Here is a 21,807-nt window from a genome sequence, read left to right on the forward strand (position 1 = left end):
ATCATTATGACTATGAAGGGCTGTCAGAGAGATTCGTTCAGAGCTGCGGCGGCAGCCATTAGAGCCACACCCCCTCTGAGGATGGCGGTGGCTCCAGGGGGCCTAGCTCGGTGCTCCCCTCTCAAGAAGGGCTGCTTCCGGGCTCCCTCGGCTGCACTCTCCCCTGGCTTCCTCTCCTGGAATGCTGTCTCCATCAAGTTCTCTGCTCACCTCCCAGACCAGGACCTAATGCCCAGGCCAGGGTAGGGCCACTCACTCCTCTCTCTCCTCCCCACCCCAACCCCTGACAGCATGAGCCAGCCCAGGACCCCGAGATGAGTGAGAAGGTGGGCGTGCATCAGAAGGATGGAGGATGGAGATACCCAGAAATGTGCAGGGCGGCTAACTGAGGCCAGCGCAGGATGGGTAAGAGGGAAGGAGCCTCCAGAAAGTGCTCAGGAGCTGGCAGACATCAAGCCTGGGCCAGAACAGGACTGTGCTCAGAGGCTCCCTGACATTCTATGGTCACACCAGTGGGTGCCAACACTTCTTGGCTTCAGAGACATCACAGCACGGGCCTGGCCAAGCAGGGGCTGGGGGCTTCCTTCTGCATTTTGCCCGTTCCCAGGCCCTCCAAACTTTCCTCAGAGTGACAGCCCTGAGCACCCCTCCCACCACTAGCTGAGAGAACCAGGGGGTGCAGGCAGGTGGGGGACTTCTAAGACGCCGAAGGAGAGCAGGGACCTCAGGCGGGCGGGCGGGGCCTGACGTGGGGACCTGATGTGGTGCATGGTGTGTAGATGTGCCCACCACGACTGCCAGGTCCTCTGGGGGCAACTTCAGCAGCCAGGGCAGACAGCCTGCCCCCAGCCCACCATCACCCCCGCTGAGAGCTGCGCTGGCCACTCTTCCTTCCCCACATCTCCCAGATGGGCCCATATCCAGGCCTCCCTCCAGTGCACCCACCCACGCTGCTGGGACACCAGCCTGAGCAGGTTGGTTCCAGCTCCAAAACCTCAGGGCCTCCATACTCCCATCACACATCAGAACCCTCACAGCCTGGCACCCAGGGCGCCCCAACCACTGGTCCCTCACTCCTGCCTGGTTTCTAAGGCCTGGAGCAAGGCACCTCTTCCAGGAAGCCTTCCCTGGTTCCCTTTTCCCTCACACTCGCCACCTCTGAGACTCTGCAGCACCCACGGTCTGAGCCACAGAACTTCACTCGAGATGTCACAAAGGCTTTGCCCTTGTTTCAAGTCTGTGCTGCCCAGCAGGACTATGAGATCCCTGCAGGCAGGGTGCCACGTGCCCACGGCTCCCCGAAACACACCAGCTGGGCCCAGCTTCGGGTGGCCTCCGGCGTGTGTGTGCTCAGCCTCAGCAGAGAGGAGTCCAGCCAGGCTGCCCACAGCCCCGTGTACCCAGAGACTATCCCCGTGGGCGAGCTTGCCCAGCTCCGGAGTAACAGGTGGCCCCAGCGAGAGCCCAGCTCAGAAGCCCTTCTGCAGCCCGAGGTCACCAGCGAGGACACACAGGCCCAGAGACACACTCGTGGAGGCAGCAAGAGGCGCTGCGGGCGTTGCGAGCGAGCCAGCACACGCATGCAGAATCAATACGCCTAATTGGGTAAACGTGAGATTCTCAGCCTGCTAAATTTAGAAAGCATGTTTATTTTTCGCCAGCATCTGGTCTTAAGACGTCCCGTCCTCGATCACAACTCAAGACAACGTGCAGGGTCGGATCTCAGCCCTCCCGGCTCCTGCTTCCCACACACAGAGCCCGAGTCTGGGGCAGCCCTGGGCCGACCTGGCGAGCACTGGCATGGGTGGTAGCCAGGCATCTCCCAAGGGCACAGGAGCACGGCTGGGTGACCTGGCCCCCAGCCAGGCAGGGCAGATCCACCTGCCCCAAGACCCCCGGACACTGGCTGTGCCCAGGTGGTGCCGACCAGGGGAGGGTGGGCATGCTGGGAGCGCCGTCTGCCGTGGACCGAAGGTCTTTACAGGCACCGCCGGCCCTTAAGAATCATTGATTCCCGATACCACTTTTTCTCTGAGGGGGGAATGGAGGTGCAGAGAGAGGAAGGCAGCTGCCCAAGGTCCCCGGAGACCAGGTATCCTGCCCCCAAAGGGCCTCTCTCATCAGCGGAGGTGGGTGTCTCCATCTAGGTGTGAGCTGGGTCAGGGCTGAGAGACATGGCCATCTGTAAGGCCAGCCTGGACCCCTGGGCAGGGCAGCCCACATCTGGACAAGTGAGGTGGAAATGCTTGATGCCCTGTGAACATGTCAAGTGCCCCAGCTGCCCCAGGGCCAACCCACTGGGGCCCTCAAGGCCTGGGACCTGCAGTGGAGATGCCCATGGGATAGGGAAGGGTGGGAGGCTGGCAGGAGGTGGTGGGCTGCTCCCAGCTTGAATGGTCCAAGGCCAGCTGGGGCGAAGATAGTCGTCTGGGTCCTGCAGTCAGCAGCCACGGCACGCAATCAAATGGATGTGGCGGCCAGTGGGCCAGGGAGGAGGTGGGGCTGGTGGTGGGGTTCAGGGCTCAGAGAGGGGCTGGGCAGGGGTCTCACCTGGCCAAGTGAGGTGTGGCCGGAGGTGCCCCCTCCTGGGCCCCGGGGAGGGGCGGGACGGGGTGGAGGAGCACGGCCCCCTCTCCATCCTCCCTGTGGGCACCTCAACCCCCCACCAGCATCCCAGCACGCCTCCTCACAGAACACAGGGCCATGTCTGCTAGGCTCATTGTTTGTTCATTCACTCATTCCTTCACTCGCTCCTTCATTCCTGTAACCGTTCACAAACACTCGGCACGCCCCCAGGGCGCCTGGCTAGGTGGCTGGGAATTCAGTGTGACCCCAGCCCAAGACCCCTACCCTAGAAGAGGCCTCCACCCGCTGTCCAGCATGAGACAAGCACCAAACCAACTCGCCTGTGGTTTACAAAAACTGTCACAGCTGACACTGGGCGGGCTCCTGGAGGGGGCACAGCAGGAGGGGTCCTCAGATCGGGGGGCTGAGCTCTGCTCGGTGGGCGTGCGCTTAGCAGAGGGAGAGGGGCTGGGGGAAAGGGAGGCAGGGCCAGGGGCCAGATCACAGAGGGCCTTAGAGACGAAAGTGGGGAGGCATTCACGGGTCAGGTCCAGAAGATCATTGAGATAGATGGGGCGGGGTGAGGGAGGGGCACTACTTCGGGAAGCTGCAGGCTGGCTGCAGGCCTCTGTCCGGCCGGGGCACAGGACACAAATGTGGTTCAGACAGGCGAGGGCCATTTTCTCCATAGAGATGGAGAAAAGTGGGGGGAACCTGAGACGCTGAGGAGCAGGATTTGGGCTCCAGACCATGGGGGAGGGGGTGCTTTTTGCTCAGACAGGGAGGCTGGCGAGGGTGGGGGGGTCTGAAGTACAGTTTTGAATGTGATACATTTGAGATTCAGGCAGAGTGGTCCAGCTGGCCGTGGGTGGTGCCAGGCAAGCTTGGGCAAGAGTGAGGGCTGGACATCGCGATGGAGATGACCCCCCAGGGTGGGAGTGGACCTCCCGTCTCTGGAGCAGGTGACCACTCTCAGAGAAGTAGGGCCCCGAGCGGGTTAGAGTGATGCCTTGCTGCTGCCCAAGCCCACCCCCGAGGCCAGCTGGCAAGAAAACAGACCCCAGAGACCCCCATCCCAGGGGCCAGGTCTGGGCTCACTGCTCCCTCCCCTGCCTGCCCTTGGCACAGAGCCCTGTGCCAGCATACATTGAGTGCCAGCTGTGTGCCAGCTGCCCTGCCCGGTGGGAAGGCCAGAGGCTCTAAACTCCAGGGTGGTCCTCCAGCAGAACCTGCGGAAGGGCCCCGCTAGACTTCTTGCCCCTCCGCCCACTCCCCACCCAAGGTGTGTCCTGCCTGGCCCCGCTGCCTTCCTCATCTGCCAGGCTTCAGGACAGGCTGCGCCTGGAGGCTGCCCTGCGCCCCAGTCCTCAGGGGCAGAGCAGTAGGGAGCCAGAAATAGCTGGGCCCTCGGGCCACACCTGCCAGCCCGGACGGCACAGCCACCCTAGTCAGCCTCTTCACTTCTCCCAAGCAGCTCAGGAGCTGCTGCCCCCAGGAGGAATGGAGGGAGGAGGGGCCCTCACATTTCCTGGCAAAGGAAAAGAGACACTGAGAGCCCAGTACCCCAACACTGGACAGAGCAGGAGTCCCTCCAAGGGTCGGGGTCATGCCAGGCTGGGCCTGGGCCTCCTGCAGCCCTGGACCTGGCCCCAAAGGACCCCAGAAATGCAGCCTTCGACCTCGAATCACAGCTGGGGCCAGGTGCAGAGCCACCTTGCACTCAGCCCCATGGGCAAGGGAGCGGCTGCTCCCACTGCCGCCCTCCCCGCACACAGGGAGGTCCTGCCGCCCACAGCAGGGAGGCTCACGGGGCTGCAGACTGCCACCTGCCACCTCCACCACCTCCCGCCTTACAAACACCCATTCACCCGCCAGCCTCAGGGAGACCCAAAACAGCTTCTGCTGAGCTCGGTGCCACCAAGGTGTCCAGAGAGCCAGGCCCCAGCACTGATCAGCCCAGAGGGGTCCCAGGCCCAGGACATCAGGCCCCATGCTCCCCTGGCCTCACTGAGGCAACACCCCAAGGCCAGGTCTCCTCCCTACAGGAAGCAGCACCCAACCCTTGCAGCGCCCACCCAGCCTTGGCTGTGCACCGGCCGCAGACAACCTACAGACCTCATCCCAGCTCCCTTCTCCCTGATGGGTGCCCAGTGGCCCGCACCCCCTTCTCAGGCCAAACCCTGGGCTTCCCGCTCCCCTGCAGACTGAGCAGGATGGTCTGGGGTCTGTCTGCCTCCCCATCTGCCAGGAAAGCCAGGTCTCTGTCCTGGGGCCCAGCACAGCTCTGGTGCATGCCAGGCTCATGGTCCTTGGGGAGTTGCGAGCTGGAAGCCCCACACTTCTCAGAATAAACCTCCCCTGTGTGGCGAGCCTTGGGCCGTGGGGAAAACACTACGTCTGGGACCCCCTCCCGTGGAGGCTTAGGCCTCCCTGTTGGTCCAGGCACAGCGTCGATGGCCAAGGACATAAACGACTCACGGCTTTGTCCACATGGCCTGCCTGGGATCCACAGCCACACAGAGTGTCAGTGCACATGGCACCAAGGCAAGGGGCTGCTGGGTCCCAGAGTGGGGACACAATCAGCCAGGGAAACCCAGTGGCCTGCTGTGTCTCTACCTGCTTGGGAGGGGCATTTCCTGGAAGAGAGACCCTCACCAGGCTCCACCAAGACTGGAGATTCAAACTGGCCGACTGACCTTCTGGGTCCCCTGACGGAACTCTGTCTAAACCGAGTCAATAGGCTGAGAGTGAGCAGCAGAGGGGAGCTGTGGGCTCACAGGACTAGGACTCATTCACTTCTCATTTCTCTACTGGAGGCAGGGCTCAATTTTGCTTTCCAAAACCAGGCTGCAGTCTGGACAATGGAGAACAAGGACCCTCTGGATGAGGAGAGCTCGGCCCTGCCCAGAGGCCCCCAGGGGTGCCCAGGGAATGAAGGATCCCAAAGCTGCCACTGTCCAGGGAGCTGTGGCCACTTTCCCCAGTCGTAGATTGGCCTGAAGGTGAGTCCATGCGTCCTGCCTCCTCCAGAAAAGCCTCCGACCCTGTGCCAGACAAGCGCCGGCTCTGGAAAGGCAGCAGCGAAAACCACGGCGCCCTGTCCTCTGGCACAGGCTCCCAGACCCCTCCTCTGGCTGCTCAGCAGGAAGCTGAAGGCGGGAGCTTCAAAGAACTCTGCGCGCGGTCAGAAAGAGTCACTTGCAAGGAAGCAGCCGGAGGCTGAGGTGCCTGCGCAGGAGTCTGCCTGCAACACGATTTACAATGGCCAATGCTCAGAAGTTTCCCAGACGCTCGGTGATGGCTGCGGTGTCGCATCCCGCATCCGGGAACATGAGGCCGCCATTAAACGTCAGGCTCCAGAAGAAAATTCGAAGGACAGGAGGGAACTGTGGCGAATCCAAGCCCCCAGGGGTGGGCTTCTGGTGGAGGGAGCAGGACAGCAATGAGGTGGGAGGGGCCGGGCTGGAGCACACAGAGCTCAAAGGTGCAGGTGACGAAGGCGGATCTCATTTCCTCTTCATGCTTTTTCTGTATTTTCCAAAGCATCTCCTCCCTGCAAGTCTTGCTTTCACAGTCAGGAAAAAAGAAATACCAGCGAGACTGCCACTGCCACGGAGCAGGTGTGATGTCCCAGGGGAAGTGGTGGATCTGAACACACTTTAAAGTGGGAAAGCCCCCGGGGTCCACCGGGCTGTGTGAACACACTCTGGCTCCCTCCCCCAGCCTCATGGCCCAGAGACTGTAGCCTCCATGGCCCCTCCAGCCCCAGCTCAATAAGGACACAGACCCATTTGTGCACTCCAGCCAGCCCAGAGCATGAAGGCCAAGGCCTCATTCTCCCCGGCCTTTTTGGGGGCAGGAGGGCACTGGCCAGGGTGTCCGAGCCAGCCTGCACCTTGGCTCCAAGCCCAGCTGTGCCTCAGCAGCCCCTGGCCAAGCAACATCCTGGCTGCCAGCCCTGTCCACCCAGAGAGTACCAGGGAGGATTTGCCGGCTCTCAGAGGCCCAGAGACCCAGGTGGGCGGCTGCTGCAGCTCCATGAGATGAGCAGCTCCAGGTGCACACACACTGTCCACCCTGCTGAGACCTTCCCACCTCTGATACCTCAGGCAGTCGGGTCCAGCACTGTGTCCTGCCTACCCGGCAACCTCCTGGTCCCCTTGGTGATCCTCCCCGAGCTGGGCCCCCTCCCCACCAACGAAGTGGAAATCCTGCTGTGTGAGCTTGAGTTAGTGACTGAATGTCTCTGAGCATTGCTGTGCTGCTCTATTGGCACCTTAGCACACAGTTGGCTGGGCTGGGATCCAGGCTGAGTGGGGCACAGTGACAGGTGGGCCCTACTCAGCATCACTGGCTCGGGATCGTGGGTGGGGCTGTGGGGATGGGGCAGCCCAAACCAGCCTCCCCACCTGTGAGCTCACTGAGCCGGCTGGCCACTGTGGGGGTGGCTGGACCAAGTTCTCCTGGCGTTGCAAAGCTCCAGTTCCTCCCAGGTGGAGACATGGCCCCTTCCTCAGAGAACGTGAGCAGGTGGGTAGGGAGCCACACGCAGCCCAGCCACGGGCCCCAGTGGGTAAGGGCTGGGGCGGCTCCCCCTGAGTTCTCCCCCTCAATCCATCTGTGCCCTGGGAGGAAAAAGGAGGCCACTGCTTGGAGCCCCCAAAAGAGAAAGGAGCTGCCACCACCACAGCCCCCACCCCATCTGACCTGTAGGAACTGCCTCTCTCAGGGGCAGCCAGGGGGCTCAGTGACCCAGCAGCCTCCACGAAAGCCCCCGGAGACAGCAGGCACCCCTGGAGAGCCCCCGGCACCAGGCCTGCCTCCACCACCCCAGCTCCTGCCGAGGGGCCCTCTGGAGTTCTCCTTTTGGTGCACACCACCTGGGGCCGCGGACACTCCTGATGCCCCAGGGCCCCTGCCCCAGCTATGACCCTTCCCATCTGGCATCCATGACCCCAGCAGCATCACAAGGCAGGCCACTTACTGAGCCCCATGGGTGCACTGTCAGGACCAGGGAGGGGCCCAGGGTGTGGCAGGCCAGGTGCTACACCCCAATGCTGCAAGTGCGGCTCGAAGCCCAAGTGCCTGGCACCCCCTCCCTCCGGCTCCCGCCGGCACCTGGTCAGGGGGCCAGCCCCAGCCCTCCAGCCCCTCCCACATCAGCCTCATCTCCATCACATCAGAAGCAGCTCTTTCGCATTCTCTCCCATCCTCTAGCCTGTGGAATGGGATTAAGTAGCTGTAAATGAAATCCTGTTACCACGGATACATGAGGACTGGCGTGAGCAACCACACTCTGGGGGTGGGGGCTGTCGCATCCCCAGTGCTGTCCCACTGCCCCAGCCCCAGGCCAGGGCCCCACACTGTCCACCCTCCCAGCCCCAGCTGGAAGCTAGGTTCTCTTGCTGGACCTGCTCAGAGGTTCTGCTCTGGGCCGAGGGGCCAAGGCCGAGATGAGAGCTGCGGGGCCACGGGAACACCGGGTCATACTCACTGCCTTGTCTGGAGAAGGGGGCCCCTGCCCTACTGTGGACACAGCAGACGCGGTGGCTGCAAGTCTCAGTGCGGGGGGCATGGAGTGGGTGCCGGGTGATACCACTGGGCTCCAGGTAAGCTGCCCAACCCGAGTCCTGCAGCCTGAGTGGCCAGTACACCCGAGCAGAGCCCAGGCCCACACCTCCTGGCATGGCTCTGACCCTCACCCCACACACCCAGCTGGGTCAGAGCTGGGGGCCAGAGCAGGCATCAGCCAGGGCAGGGCTGCGGCCCACAGGAGCTGGGACATACTTCAGCCCCAAACAAGGAGCCTCCCAACCGCCAGGAACACAGATCAGGACACACTGACCTGCTTCATAGGCCGTGAGCCTGTCACCTGGGCCTGAGGGCCTCCCCTGCCCTCTGGGCTGGGAAACTTCCCACTGCTCAGTGGGGCTGCCTCAGGGAGCTTCTTGAAGGACCTGCAGGGCCTGACCAGGTGCTCCCACCCCTGCCCTCGGCCTGGCACCCAGCACAGCACCTGGCCTGATGTCAGCAGCAGCAACCCAGGCATGGAGGGGACGGGGAGCACGGGGAGGGGATGGGGAGCACTTGGGGGAGGGGGAGCACAGGATGGGCAGGCAGCAGTCTGAGGGTGGAGCCCCCTTTCCTGGGCACCGTCACCTCTGGATCCAGGCACCTCCCCACACCCAGAACTGCAGGCTCCCCCTGAGGGCCCTACCTGGGGACGGGGCCTCGGGGACTCTGGGCCTGAAGGAGGAGCCTAGCAGCCTCCTTTCCCCTGTTCCAGCCACCCTTTCTCTGGGTGTCCATTCCAGACTGAGCTGAGAAGCAGGGCCGAGCCGGGCAGGGGCTGTGTGCCTCTGAGCAGCCACCTCCCAACAAGGGGAGGAGACCCGCCCGGGCACATCTGGGGAATGTGGGAGGAACAAGCCAGGGCCGGCTCTGCGGGCACACGGAGGGCTGCACAGAGCACAGACACCCACACATGCCCGCACGCCACACATGCACACTCACAGACCCTCCCAGGTGTGGATTCAGATTTGTGCTGCACACGCGTGCACACACGTGCAAACGCTCACCTCCACCACTGCTCTCCCCTGGGGAACAGCTGTCAAGCCAGCAGCAAGGCCCCCAGAGGAGCAGGTGTTCACGTGCATGAGCACACACATGCACACACCACAGGCACACACCTGCACGCGTGTACACACACCCCACTGAGATGCAGACCTACTGTCACGCCCGTGGATCCCCTGGACACGTGCATCCCTCCCTTTCTGGTCTCCTCCCCCTCCTCCCAGGAGAGCTGAGTCAGGGTCCTGAGAGTTGCTACGTCTGCCAAGGAGGAGCCAGAGGAACCCTCTGCCCCCCACACACACCGGCAGCCAGAGGCAGAGCTGCCGCTCAGCAGAGGGCCCAGCAAACCTGAAACCACGCTTCCTGGGGTCTCCCACCAGCTGGATAGACCCCAGAAGCACCTTCACATCAGGAGACCCCTGACCTTCTGACCGTGCCCAGGTGCCAGGCCCAACCACACATCTGAGAAGAAAACATTCCTGAGATGCAGGGGTGAGCCTTCCCCCACCAGTCCCTGGGTCCCCTCAGTGCACCACAGGCTGTCAGCTGGCCACCCCCGGGGGTTAACACACCCCCTCTCTAGGTGGGCTGAGCTCTCACCTTATCCCAGAATGTTGGCTCCCGAGTCAGGGGCTGGCAGGCCCAGGGCCAGCAGGTGGCAGCTCAGCCCAGGCCTGAGGCCTGAGGCCCAGGGGCAGACACACACCATGTTGGCCTCGGCTCAGCCCATCACACTGGGCACTCAGAACAGAAAGCAGCCAAGTGTTCTGAGCTGGAAGAGAGCAAGCCCCCACCTCCTAGACAGCCGGGGCCCAGCCAGCGGGTCATCCCGAGTGGTTCCATGCGGCAGATTCTATCCCACGGAGCACGGAGCAAATCACACAGCAGGAGAGAGCCTGGAGACGGTATCTCGGGGAGGAGCCTGTGCTGCCGGGGACAGGGGCCCACTCAGCACCACCCTTCCCTCAGGCCGGGACCCTCACACTTGGCCAGGCTCCCTGCACACCTGTACACCTGTGTGATTCTGAATGCTGGGAGTCGAGACACAGCAAACGAATGTGATAGAAGTCAGAATAGCAGGGACCCCTGGGCGGGCAAGGGGGCAGTCCCACGGAGGGGCAGGCAGGAACATCCCATTTCCCAGTCCAGGTGATCGTTACGTGGCAAGTTCACTTTGTACGGCCTCATCCCGCTGTGCACCTAAGATTGTGTACTTCCCAGGATATATCGTACAGTGCCTTCTTTTTTAAAGTTGAGTGAGAAAGAAAAAAAGCGTGCTCCTAAACCAGCTCAACTCACTTCCAGAAGCCACAAGTATTGCCACCAATAGGCCACTGGACATCGAGAAGTGGCACCTAGAGGTCCAGACCCAGAGATGACAAGCACCTCTCCAAGATGCACAGCCCAGCAATCACAAGACCCACTGACGATCCCTGAGTCAGCCCAGGGTTCCCATGGGTCTGAGCCAGCTGGACAGAACTGGAGGGGGAGCTGCAGCCCCAAAGCTATCTTCCTAATAAGTCTGTTTGTTCTGCCTCCCCTTGAACTGGGGCAGGCACACGCCGACCAGCCCACAGCAGAGCCCCTGTTCTGGAGAAGCTGGCAGAGGCCCTTCTCCCAGGTGGGACCAGGGCATCACACTCGACGGGGAAACGAACCCAGAACCACATGGCTGTCTGCCCGGAGGCCTCACTCACCCACAGGCAGAATGTTGATGCTCAGGAAAGGTGGTCCACTCTCCAGGTCAGGCCCTGGGTCCTCGGGCGAGGGAGCCATCAGGGAGGGATCGAAGGCTCTCGGTGGTGGCAGCAGCAGGTAAGAGGTGGGACCAGCCTAGACTACCAGCTGAGGCTGGCCTTCCGAGGGAGGCAGAAAAAGGCTCCTCCGAGGTCCAACTGTCCCCTGGGCCCCCAGCGTGCCCTGCTAGGATGGAGTCCGCCACTCATCACACACCTGGAGGAAACAGGGGCAGCAGGGGTGTGGGTGAGGCCCGTCCAGCCACCCGGGTCAATATGGGGTGGGAGGGCAGGAGGATGCTGCACTGCAGCCCAGCTCCACCACCCCAGAAATAAGCATCCCACTGAGGTGGGTGCAGGGGGAGCCGTGTGCAAGGGGTGGGGTGGGACGGAGACCCGTGGCCCCCCGCCCAGGACACAGAGGCTTTGGGTGGGCACCAGGGAAAGCCAGAGGGTGCCATAGTAGTGGCTTTGTCACCGAAGTGCTGATTGTTTCTCTATGCTGGGACTTTTTCCATAGCTTGATGAAGTTCAAAGGAACCGTCTTAAGAAACTGCTAGCCCCTTCTGCTGTGACGGTGCTGGAGGCACCCGCCAGCCCTGGGCTACACTGCCCCAGGGGCCACAGGAGGAGCCTATGGCACAGTGGGTGACCCTCAGCCCTTTCTCCAGCCCTCAGGTCCCACTGTGCTGTCACTCCCAGGTCCGCGGTCTCGGGCCCTCCAACCACCACTTGGTTTGTGCAGTGAATCGAGGCCACTTTGGCCTCCCAGGCTGCCGTCTGCCCCTTGGCCACTTGGCTGGGCTCCAAGCCCCTCACTCTCCCCACCCCCCAAGAGGGCCCCAGGCTCCACCCGGCCTCCTTGTGGCCCCACCGGAGGCTCAGTCCCAGCCTGGCCTCTGCTCAGGCTCCTCTCCTGCTTGGAACCCTCCTCTCCACCTCCTTCTATCCATCCAACTCCTCCTTGCTCCCCCAGGCCAGCTCCTTCCAGAGACTTCCTTGGCACTGGCTCCCTCCTCTGAGCCTCCTTCCTGGGGGCCACAGAGAGACTGCAGAGGCTGGGGTGGGAGGCTTTAGCTGCTGGGCTCTGGAGCCCTCTGACATGCCCAAGACAGAGCTCAAGACAGAGCTCCCAGGGCCTGGGCCTCGATGGACACTGGGCCATGGGCACACCCTGAGCCGGCTCTACCCAGGTAGGAAGAATGCACGGCCAGGGGTGGGAAGGCTCAGGCTCCTGGTGGCACCTCCTCTCCCAAGGGCTCCTTGGAGCAGCCCCACCTCACATCTCTCCTCAAGCCCAGGCCTTTCTGGCTCCCTCCAGTCCCCAGGAAGGAGGGCCCCTAGGTGGTCCGTCCCTCCCTCACCCTGGTACCCTTCAGCCCCCGGGCCCTCCACCTGGCCCATCCACTCCAAGATCAGTAGCAGGCCTGGAATTGTCTAGCCAGGGGTTCTCCAGGGTCCTGTACCTCAGAAGAGTGTAGGTGGTGGATGCTAGGCAGCCCAAAGGCTCAGGACCCGTGGCTCACCCTCCACCCCAGAGGCCTCGCCCGCCCCAGCCTGGTTGTGCCCACCCCAGCCCTTCACAGGCCCAGCCTCCTCTCCTGGACTCCCCTCACGGGCTGCCCTGGCTCCAGGCTCACCCGCAGGTGTGGGGTCTCCTGGCCCAGGCTCCCCCGAGGTAGCTGGACTGCCACAGCCCCTCAGCCACACAGCCCGCGTGGCCACTGCCAGCTGCAGCCGCCGTCCTGGCCCACTACTGCCGGGTTCCTGGGCAGGCACCGTGCTTCCTGCCACGGTTGGAGCCCAGGAGCCATGTCCAGACACGTCTGCTGAGCGCCAGCCGGGCGTGGGGCTCGGGCTGGGCTGGCATAGTCGAACCTAATTAGGCAACAGCCCGGCGCTGCAAGCCAAGGCGAGGCCACGGGGGACCATGAGGTCAGCCGCTGGCGTGGGCCCGGCTGCGCCGTGCCAGGTGAGCTGAGTCCCCTCACAGCACGGGTGCCCAGGATCCCCTCGAACCATGCCGGGCCCTCACGGTACCCCTCACTTCCACCCATGCTGGGCCCCTACAGCTTTCGGGGCCGCAGGGAGCAGACGGGGGGCCTGGGTCGGGAGGGGTGGATGGGAGGTGCCATAGCTGATCGTGCTGTGGAGCCGACCCCAGCTAGGCCTGCTCCTCCTCGCACTGGCCGACCCCTAGAAGCCCCGGCCCCAGTGAAGGAGGGGCACCTCCCATCGCAGGCCTCCAGCCTCTGCTCAAACCCTGGCCCAGACGCCAAAGTCAGGTCCTGGGAATCACGAGTGGAACAGGTGACCACTCATAGGGGGCATCATTCAGGGTCAGGCTGAGCCGGGTGGATAGGGACAAGGGGAGAGGCCCCTTTGACCCCTGCCCCCCAGCAGCCAGCCCTGTTTGATCAAAATGTGCGGCCCAGGCTCAGACAGGTCAAAGGGCGGCCCAGCCTCAAGCCCACGTTCTCAGGGTGTGCTGTCCACACCCAGACTGGCAGACCTGCCTCCATGAAATGGCCAACCTGCACGCCCTCGAAGCCCCTGGAGGATGAAGCGGCTGCCATTTAGCAGGCCCTCCCCAATCCACAGCACCCGGCCGGCCTGGCTGTTCTTGCCCTTGGGGAGGGCCCGAGTGTACCCTCAGGGGCTGGATTCCTACCCCGGAGGACTTGCTAGCAGCTTCCATTCTGATGCTTGTGGTGTCCCCTCAACGTGTCCCACAGAGCGGCTGGCTGGCAGCAGGAGTGCCAGAGGGGCCCACCGCAAGCCCCAGCCTGCTCCCGGACATCCTCTCCCTCCTGCCTCCCACCTTCTGCGTCAGCGCCCAGGAAGGGAGCCGCCACGCCCTCCACTGGCATCCCTCACTCGGGAAGACCCCGGGGGATGGGCAGAGGCGGAAGCCCCAGCCTCTGGAAGAGGGGATGTTGAGGTGGGGCGTCCTCTCCCACGCAGACCCCACCGGCCACCCAGACCACAGACGTCTTACTCTCTTAAGGGAGAAACTAAGGCCCAGAGAGGGTAGGACGCCCCCACCAACCCAGCTGGTGTGGCTGCTCTGAGAGCTGGCCTGTTCTCCCTTAATGCTTGACTCTTTCTACACCCACTGCCCAGTTTCCACCTGGTGTCCACCCCAGGCTGGACACCTGGTCCGAGGCCCCCAAGGGCTGACTACAGTACAATCCTCAGGAATCGAGAGGACTGCCTGCCTGCCCCTGACCCCCTCCTCATCCGGGGCCCAGCAGCCAGGGTCCCCCATCCCAGCCCCACCCACCTACTAATGCTGCCTGAGGAGTCTCCACTCCAGGGGGGCCCCTCACTGCCCAGCGCCTCCCACACAGATCCTGCCTATTCCTTCATCCCTGCCACGCTCAAGCACTGTCTCTGTGCTGGGAGTGGGGTCCAAGGTGGGGAAATCCTGGTGGTGGGGAGGCAGGTCATAGCAGGCCTGTGGCCAGCGAGTCTGGAGCTGGACCCTCTACCAGGAGACACCAGCTGCCCACAGCCCCCTGCCCCCGACCTGGACCTAGTGGATGAGGAAGCAGAGTGAAGGCTGGTGCTGGGCAAGCTCGGCTGCCACCCCCAAGCCGGTCGAGCCAGCTGGAGCCCAGCGCAGAGCCTCAGCACGAGGGCCGGCCTGTCTGCACGTGATGGCAACAGACTCAGCAGCCCTGACCCCGAGGCGGAGGAGTGATTGGGCCATGCGGCCGCGTCTGGGGCCAGGGGCTGGCTTCACAGAGCAGAACCAACATTCTGTCGAGGCTCAAGTCCTGGATGAGAGTGGAGGTCACCCAGCCAGGGTACGTGTGTGTAGCCTGGGGCTCAGCCGCTCTGCTCTGAAGTGAAAGCCCTCCAGGCTCCCAAGGGGCCGGGGGAAGATGTTCTGGGCAGCCCTGTCGGGTGGGGTGCTGGAGACCCCCGGGGGGGCAGGTGCAACGTGGAACAACACACGCAAGGAGAGAGAGAGTCTCCTGTGGGAAAGAGACGCATCTGAGAGCATAGCGCCAAGTGAGGAAAGCAAAGATCAGAATGAGGCACACAACCGACACCACGTTACCATGTGCTGCTTCCCAAGGGGTGGCCTGTGGAACCCCGGGGCGCCCCAGAACCTGCCAGGGGCCCTAGGGTCTAAACTATCTTCATGATAATACCCTTTCTCCCTGTACCAACATCTGCACAACGGGTAACACGCAGCAGAGACGAAAGCAGTGGCTCCAAACAGCTCTGGGTCATTTTATCGTGCTCTATGTCACCACACACTCCGAATTCAATGAAGAAAAAGCCATTTCCCTGAGAATGTCCCCAGCAAAGCAGTAAAGATGATGAATTTTATTAAACCCCAACTCCGGGTTCACATCCTTCTAATATTCTGGGCAAGGACACAGGAAGCACACAGTGAGCGCAGCCGCACAGGCTGGTCTCCCAAAGGGAGGCGCTCCAGCGACACAGTCGTCGGCTCAACTAGCCGCATCCAGGTGGAACACGTCTGTGCTGCAAAGAACAACAGGCAGACACACCACAGTCACGCCGGCACGCGTTTGCATAACATGTGGCAGCGGTTTCCTCAAAAACAAATACAGTAAGACCGCCACTTAAAAATCAAAGCGACAGGATCTGTTGCCTATGATAAAATTCAAGATTAAGTGGAAATTAGCATTTTGGAGAACTTGTATCCATTGCCGTGAGTCTGGCGGCTTCCAAACACGCAAAGGCTTTTTCTCAGGAGAGCAGCGGTGATGCTAACGTGTATAGTGAAACGTGTCGACGTTTGGAAAATCTGCCTAACTCAGCAAACCAGTGTTTTCCAGATGACCAAAGATGATATTCGAAATCACGCCCAGGGAAAGAGCCGTTCAAAGCGGGAAACAGACCAATGGGTGTATCAGAATCTCAATGGCCATTGATACAGCTTCGGCTTTCACAGTGTGACGGCCTCTAAGAAGCTGTCATCTGTTCGGTTTTGGTGAGGCCTCAAAGAAGAATTCACAGTTATCTGAAGAGGCAGGTTTCTTCATATATTTCACTCACAACAACACACTGTGACAGATGGAATGCAGAGGCAGACAGGAGAATCCAGCTGTCCTCCACAAGCCAGACGGCACAGAGACTCACAACAATGTAACACAATGTCACGCTTCTCACTGAATTTGTTTTGAAAAAGTTATTGTTCATAAAATGTTATTTGATTTAACATGTAATTATGTGTTATTTTTTTTAGTAAGACTGTATCAATAAATATTTTTAAATGATCAGTTTTCATTTCTAATGTGAATATCAAATGATAAGCAAGTGTGTGCTAGTTAAGATTTCCTAACCACCTAATGGGTGGTGTGTGCCCGCGTCCACAGTATAGACACGCCCACCGTGGCCAGCTTCACCTATGAAGGTGAGATTACAGAGCACGGAGTCCGGAAGACAGCGACAGCAGCATATCATCCTCTGGGATTTCCACCAGACACATAGTGTTTGTTGCCTTGTTTTTTATGTAACTTATGTGCTTTACATAATTTAAGTAGTTTAATTGGATTTTAATAATGGCTATGTTTAACAACCAGCTCACAGAATTACTGGAGATCTCACAGCCAGCTCTCGTGAGCTGGTCTGAGTGGCTCTGGCACCACTGGACAGAACGCTCATGAAAAAAGTTCTTTGGGGTCCCCGACAATCGTTTGGAATGGAAAGGGGTCCAGAGACCAAAACGCTTGCACACCGCTATTATTAAAAATAATCGTACCCAGGGCCAGCCTCATGGCCGAGTGGCTAAGTTAGCACTCCGCTTCAGCAGCCCAGGTTTTCGCTGGTTCGGATCCTGGACACCGACCCAGCACTGCCCATCAGGCCACGCTGAGGCAGCGTCTCACAAAGCTCTACTAGACGGACCTACAGCTAGAATATACAACTATGTACTGGGGGGCTTTGGGGAGAAAAAGAAAAGAAAAAAGAAGAATATTGGCAACAGATGTTAGGTCAGGGCCAATCTTAAAAATAATCACAACAACACCATACCTTCTGAAAAATACCAAAAACAAAAGATGCACATGGAACACGCATGAGAGTGCGTCCCAAGGGGACATGCGGCAAGCAGCAACGCATGAGCCAGTGCGCTCATCAATGGAGGCGCGGTCCCGCAGCCCTCTGTGCCCCACGCCTGCAGGAGAGATGAAAGGAAGTGGGGGTCTCTGGGTCAGAACGCAGTTTGCAGCCTGCCTCTGTGTATCGGAGAAACTCTCTGCCTGAGCTTGGTTTCCTCGTGTGGGAAGCCGGGTACAAAGAGCGCCCCCTCCCCCACAGGAGATCGCAGGCACAGTATCCACAGTATGGTGGGCAGGCCAGGCTCCTCCGCGTCTGCGTGCTCTGGGCCCCCCACCCCCAGGGGCTCTTTCTCCACACTTGTGCCCAGAACATGCCCCATGGGAGCCAGGCTGTAATAACTGGCTTCCACCCCACAAATGGAGATATGGGCCCCAGGAAGCCCCCACCTTTCGCTGGCAGATCTGGGTCCTTGTGCTCCTGCCTGAACCCCATCCTCTCAACCGAGATGCTCTCTGGGGCCCAACCGGCAGCTCTGTGCTCCGCCTGCCCCACGAGGTGGAAACTGAAGTAAGTCTGGCAAGCTTTGTCTCCACGTCACAGTGCAGAGCTGGGCAGGGGCGGGGGTGGGAGGAGATTACAATCAATCAAATGCGCCAGGAGCCGAGGACAGACAGCAGAGACCCTGCCTGGGATGCCTCCATCGGACATCAGCTCCCAACAGCCCCGAATGGAATCCTCAGTCTTTGGGGAAAAGGCAGAGGTCGGCTGGGAATGAGAGGTAAGTCGAGGCTTGGAATAGGGGGTTGGGAGGAGGGAGGCACAGGGTGCGTCCTGTGTCCTCAACCCAGCACTCACTGAGCTCCTGACCAATGACCAAAGACCCACAGGCGGCCAGGTGGGGTCCCTGCACTGACCCCCTACCCCGTAGGAACACCCAGGCTAGTAGGGAGTCAGGCCCAGCTGCCACAAAGCTCCATTGTGGGGCTCAGAGGAGAGTAGGGGGCCTGGCTGAGCTTGGGCTTCGGCTGTGAGCAGGAGCCCTCTGCTGGAGGGGGCACTTCAGGCAGCAGGGCAGTGTGTGCAAAGGCCCTGTGGCAGGAAAGGCCCATCTGGTCCCTAGGGCTGGCTCAGCCCCACTCAAGCTTCCAGAGACAGAAGCCCCCGTCCTCCTCTAAAGAGTAACACAGAGGAGCCCAGGGAAAGCATTTCTCGGCATTTCTGGCATTTCTTAGCTGACTGTCACCTCCGTGGCCAGGGGCACCTGTCCCTGATCCTCATTCACTGTCCTCGTGCCCCCAGAGGAGACCAGCTGTGGCACCCCACACCCCGCTGTCGGGTGGGCACTCAGCCAACAACAAATCATAGTCCCATCTCTCTCTGCCAGCAGCTGGGGCTGTAGATGTGTGCCATCCAAGGCCTGCCGACCTTGAGCCCGCATCCATGGCTCTCATCCACTGAGGCTGCACCCACTCGCCCCTCCGTTTTCTTCTGGATGTTGATCGTCTCTTCACATGCAGCAAGAAACTCAACGACAGGCAAACAGGATGCCCAGTGAGACCCCGGGCAGGCAGCTGGCCGAGCGGGGCGGGAAGTGGGCAGGCCGGGGCCACTGAGGAAGGTGAGGCTGGCCAAGGACCACAGGCCTGGGGGCCGGCCGTGGGGGGTGCTGTGACCCCAACAAGAGCAGTTCCCAGGGGTTTGAGAGAGCAGAGGAGAGGATGTGGAGAGAGCACGCATGGCTCATCATTCGAGAAGTTCTGAGGTCCCTGGCAGGAGCAGCGAGAGGGGACAAGTGAGAGGGAGGACTTTGGAGCCACTGATGAGGAATGGGGAGCACTGAAGGGCCGAGGATCACACACAGTGACCTTGAACAGTGAGGACCCCAGCATAACACGCAGCCTTGGGGTCCGGGGGGTGGGCGAGGGAGCTCGTCTGACTGTGAAGTGGGAGCGTGGGGAACAGGGGCCAGCAGGGAGCGTCCAGGGCTATTTGGCTATGACCCCAGTGAGGCCGTGCAGGCCCAGGGTGGGCAGAGTGGGAATGACTGGGAGTTGAGGGGTCCTCAGGCCAGGAGAGGGGCCGCCAGGTTGCGGCCATGTGCACAGGGGCAGCTGTCCTAAACAGAGACCGCAGGACGCCACTCACTGCTTTTGAACAGACAGGAACAGGCTCTGGGCAGGGAAATGCCCCACCCGAGGCCCCGGGGCGGCCTTGGCATCTGTCTCCCTGCCCTGTGCCCTGTGCGCTCCCGCCGGGTGCCCACGTCATCAAGGCGCTGGGAGTAGCCTCGGCTGGCCCTCAGAGGGCTTCCTGCACTGCCCACCAGGCTTCCAGGGGACAGGGCCAGAGGTCACACCCAGGCCCACCCTGCCTTCATGGGTGAGCACCCCTGCCCTGCCCTGGTAGCCCCGGGCAGGTGCCCAGAACCGAGTGGGGCTGGAGGAACCATGCGCGTGCCCACCCCTGTGGATCAGCTGCGGGACACGGCTGTGCTGTCCAGGAGGCACGGCCCCCAGCCTCTGTCCCCAGGGCCGGACGGCACGGGAGGGCACCTGCGGCGCCGTCTCCAGCAGGGACTGTAAGAGGAGATGGCTTCTAAAGCCCTTCCCCTCCAAGTTCCTCCTTCACCTGAGGCCTCCCAGGCCTCCCAGGCCTCCTCCTCGGAAGGTCCAGGCTGCTGCTCGGTCCACCTGCCGGGCCAGAGAGCAGGGCTCACCAGATTCCCAGGGGGTCGCAGAGTGGGCGGCCAGGAGCCCGTTCGCGCCCCTTCTGGGGCCAGGGCCTCATGCTCTCCGACTGTGGGACCCCCAGGCCTGGGAGGGGGTGGGGGGGGCCCTGGGGTGCGAGGGCAGCACGGGTGGAGAGGAGATTCCAAGGAGCCTGCTGGCCTCCACCCGGGAGCAGCTGCCCGTGGTCCCCGCCCGCCCTCAGCACCGAGACAGAGGCCACTCCTTCCTCCCTCTGTTTGTTCAAGAACATTTCTGTGCCCTCCTGGCACGGGGGACACAACAGGACCCATCACAAGTGCCAGACTGCATGGCTCACGTTCAAGGGAGCAGACAGAAGACCCCCACCCCTGGTGACCATGAACGCTGTCAGCAGGACGGGCCTGTGAGGACACCGCAAGCAGGGCGGGAACTCGGGTGATATTCAACTGGGTCCTCAGGGCAGTCCTGGAGAGACGGTGTGGAGGCGTCCCCATGCGTGGAGACAGCGTCCAGCTAACGGGGGATCCCGTGCTTTTATGTCCCTGCTTTTCATGGTGCCCATATTGTCCGTGGGGGCCTCCAGTGCCAGGTTCAGACCTAGGACTTCATCCTCCAGGTGCTGGGGAGCCCATGAAGGTGCTGGAGCAGAAGACTGGGAGCAGGGAGTGAAGGGCTCAGCACCATCAGGAGGCGGTGGAGCAGGCCTGTGCTGACCCGCGAGGACGGACATCCCCACACATGCCCAAGTCAAACCCGCCACCCACACAACGGGGGAAGACTGGAGGCACCTCATAGGCCCCCTGAGCGCTGGCCTTGGGCGGCACCTTTGGGCAGGTCACCCATCTCTCAGTTCACCAAGGAGCATGTAGTGGGACAGGAAGCTCCTGACTGCCGGCCTCCCACTTCGCTGCCCCAGCTGACCACTGCTCCGGGAGGAGCCCCGAGGCACACTCGGTCTGGGGGAGCCCCCGCCTGCGCACATGCAGCCCCAGGCTCGGTCGCCTCCCGACTCTCATGCTAAGACAAGGATGGCCAGGGCCTGCGGCAGCGTCGCAGCCTCAACCTGAGACTAAAGGACCCGGTCTCCTCCCTCCGGCTCCCGGCACGCGCGCCCTGGGGCGGCCGGAGGAGCCGTGAGGAGCTGCCGCCCTTGGCCGCTACCAGTCTCTGAGAATCAGGACAAGTTCACAAAACGCGGATTCAGAAGTGAACCGGTGCGGAGGCTGAAGCAGAGCAGCATGGAGCCCGGCCCGGACGGGCGCTCGCGGATCCCAGGGGCACTGCCGCCAGCCCTGCCAGCCACACGCATTCCTGCCACTGACAGCCGCTCCGACTTCGAGGTTCCTCATTCACCCCCCAGGTCCCCCGGGGACTGGCTGCGGCGCTGGGAGCAGACGAGAGACGCCATCCAGACCCGGCCCCCGGTCTTGTCACCGGAGTCCACGAAGAAACGCTTCAGCTGCTAAGGCGCTTGACGCCCCTGCTGTCTGAGGCCTTCGCCACCCCAGCAAATCCTGAACGCGCTCAACATCCCAAGGGCCCACCTGGAGGGGGAGCCACGGCGAGCCCTGGGCTGGCCAGGAGGACACCCCCAGGCCCCACACCTGCCAGCACTGCACACATAGGTCCTGAGGCCTCTTACAGCCCAGGGAGGTGAGTACCGCTATCCTGCCATTTGGCAGATGAGGAAACTGAGGCCCGTGGGAGGCAAGGACCTGCCCCAGGGCACACCTGCCGCAGAGAGGCAGCAGCCCTGGTCCCCATTAGGAGGTTGCTGTGACGAGGAGAGTGGCACTGTGGGAAGGCATCTCCAGGGAACCTCCAGAACACCCCCTCCCAGGCCAGCCACGCTCCCCACAGCCTCATCCAAACACTGGCACCAGACACACGCTGCTCCACTGGGCAGGAGTGAGGGAGCATGTGGACAGCCCGTGCTGGCCACGCTCGCCGCCCCTGCCCAGCGGTGGCCCTGCTCAGGTCTCCCTCTCAGGCCCTCCCTGGCCTTGCCTGGTGCCCACAGGTCCTCACTCTTCTGGGACCCCCCCACCCTACAGGGGCCCCAGACTTGTCCACCCTCTCTCCCTCCCTCCAGCCCCATGGGAGGCTGGAAGGATAGCCCCTCATCCTAGCCTCTTGGCTGGATGGAGCCCTCCCTCTCCTTCTCCAGTGCAAAGCACCCTCCT

Source organism: Equus asinus, chromosome 5 (genome assembly GCF_041296235.1).
Source record: "Equus asinus isolate D_3611 breed Donkey chromosome 5, EquAss-T2T_v2, whole genome shotgun sequence".
Taxonomy (NCBI): Eukaryota; Metazoa; Chordata; class Mammalia; order Perissodactyla; family Equidae; genus Equus; species Equus asinus.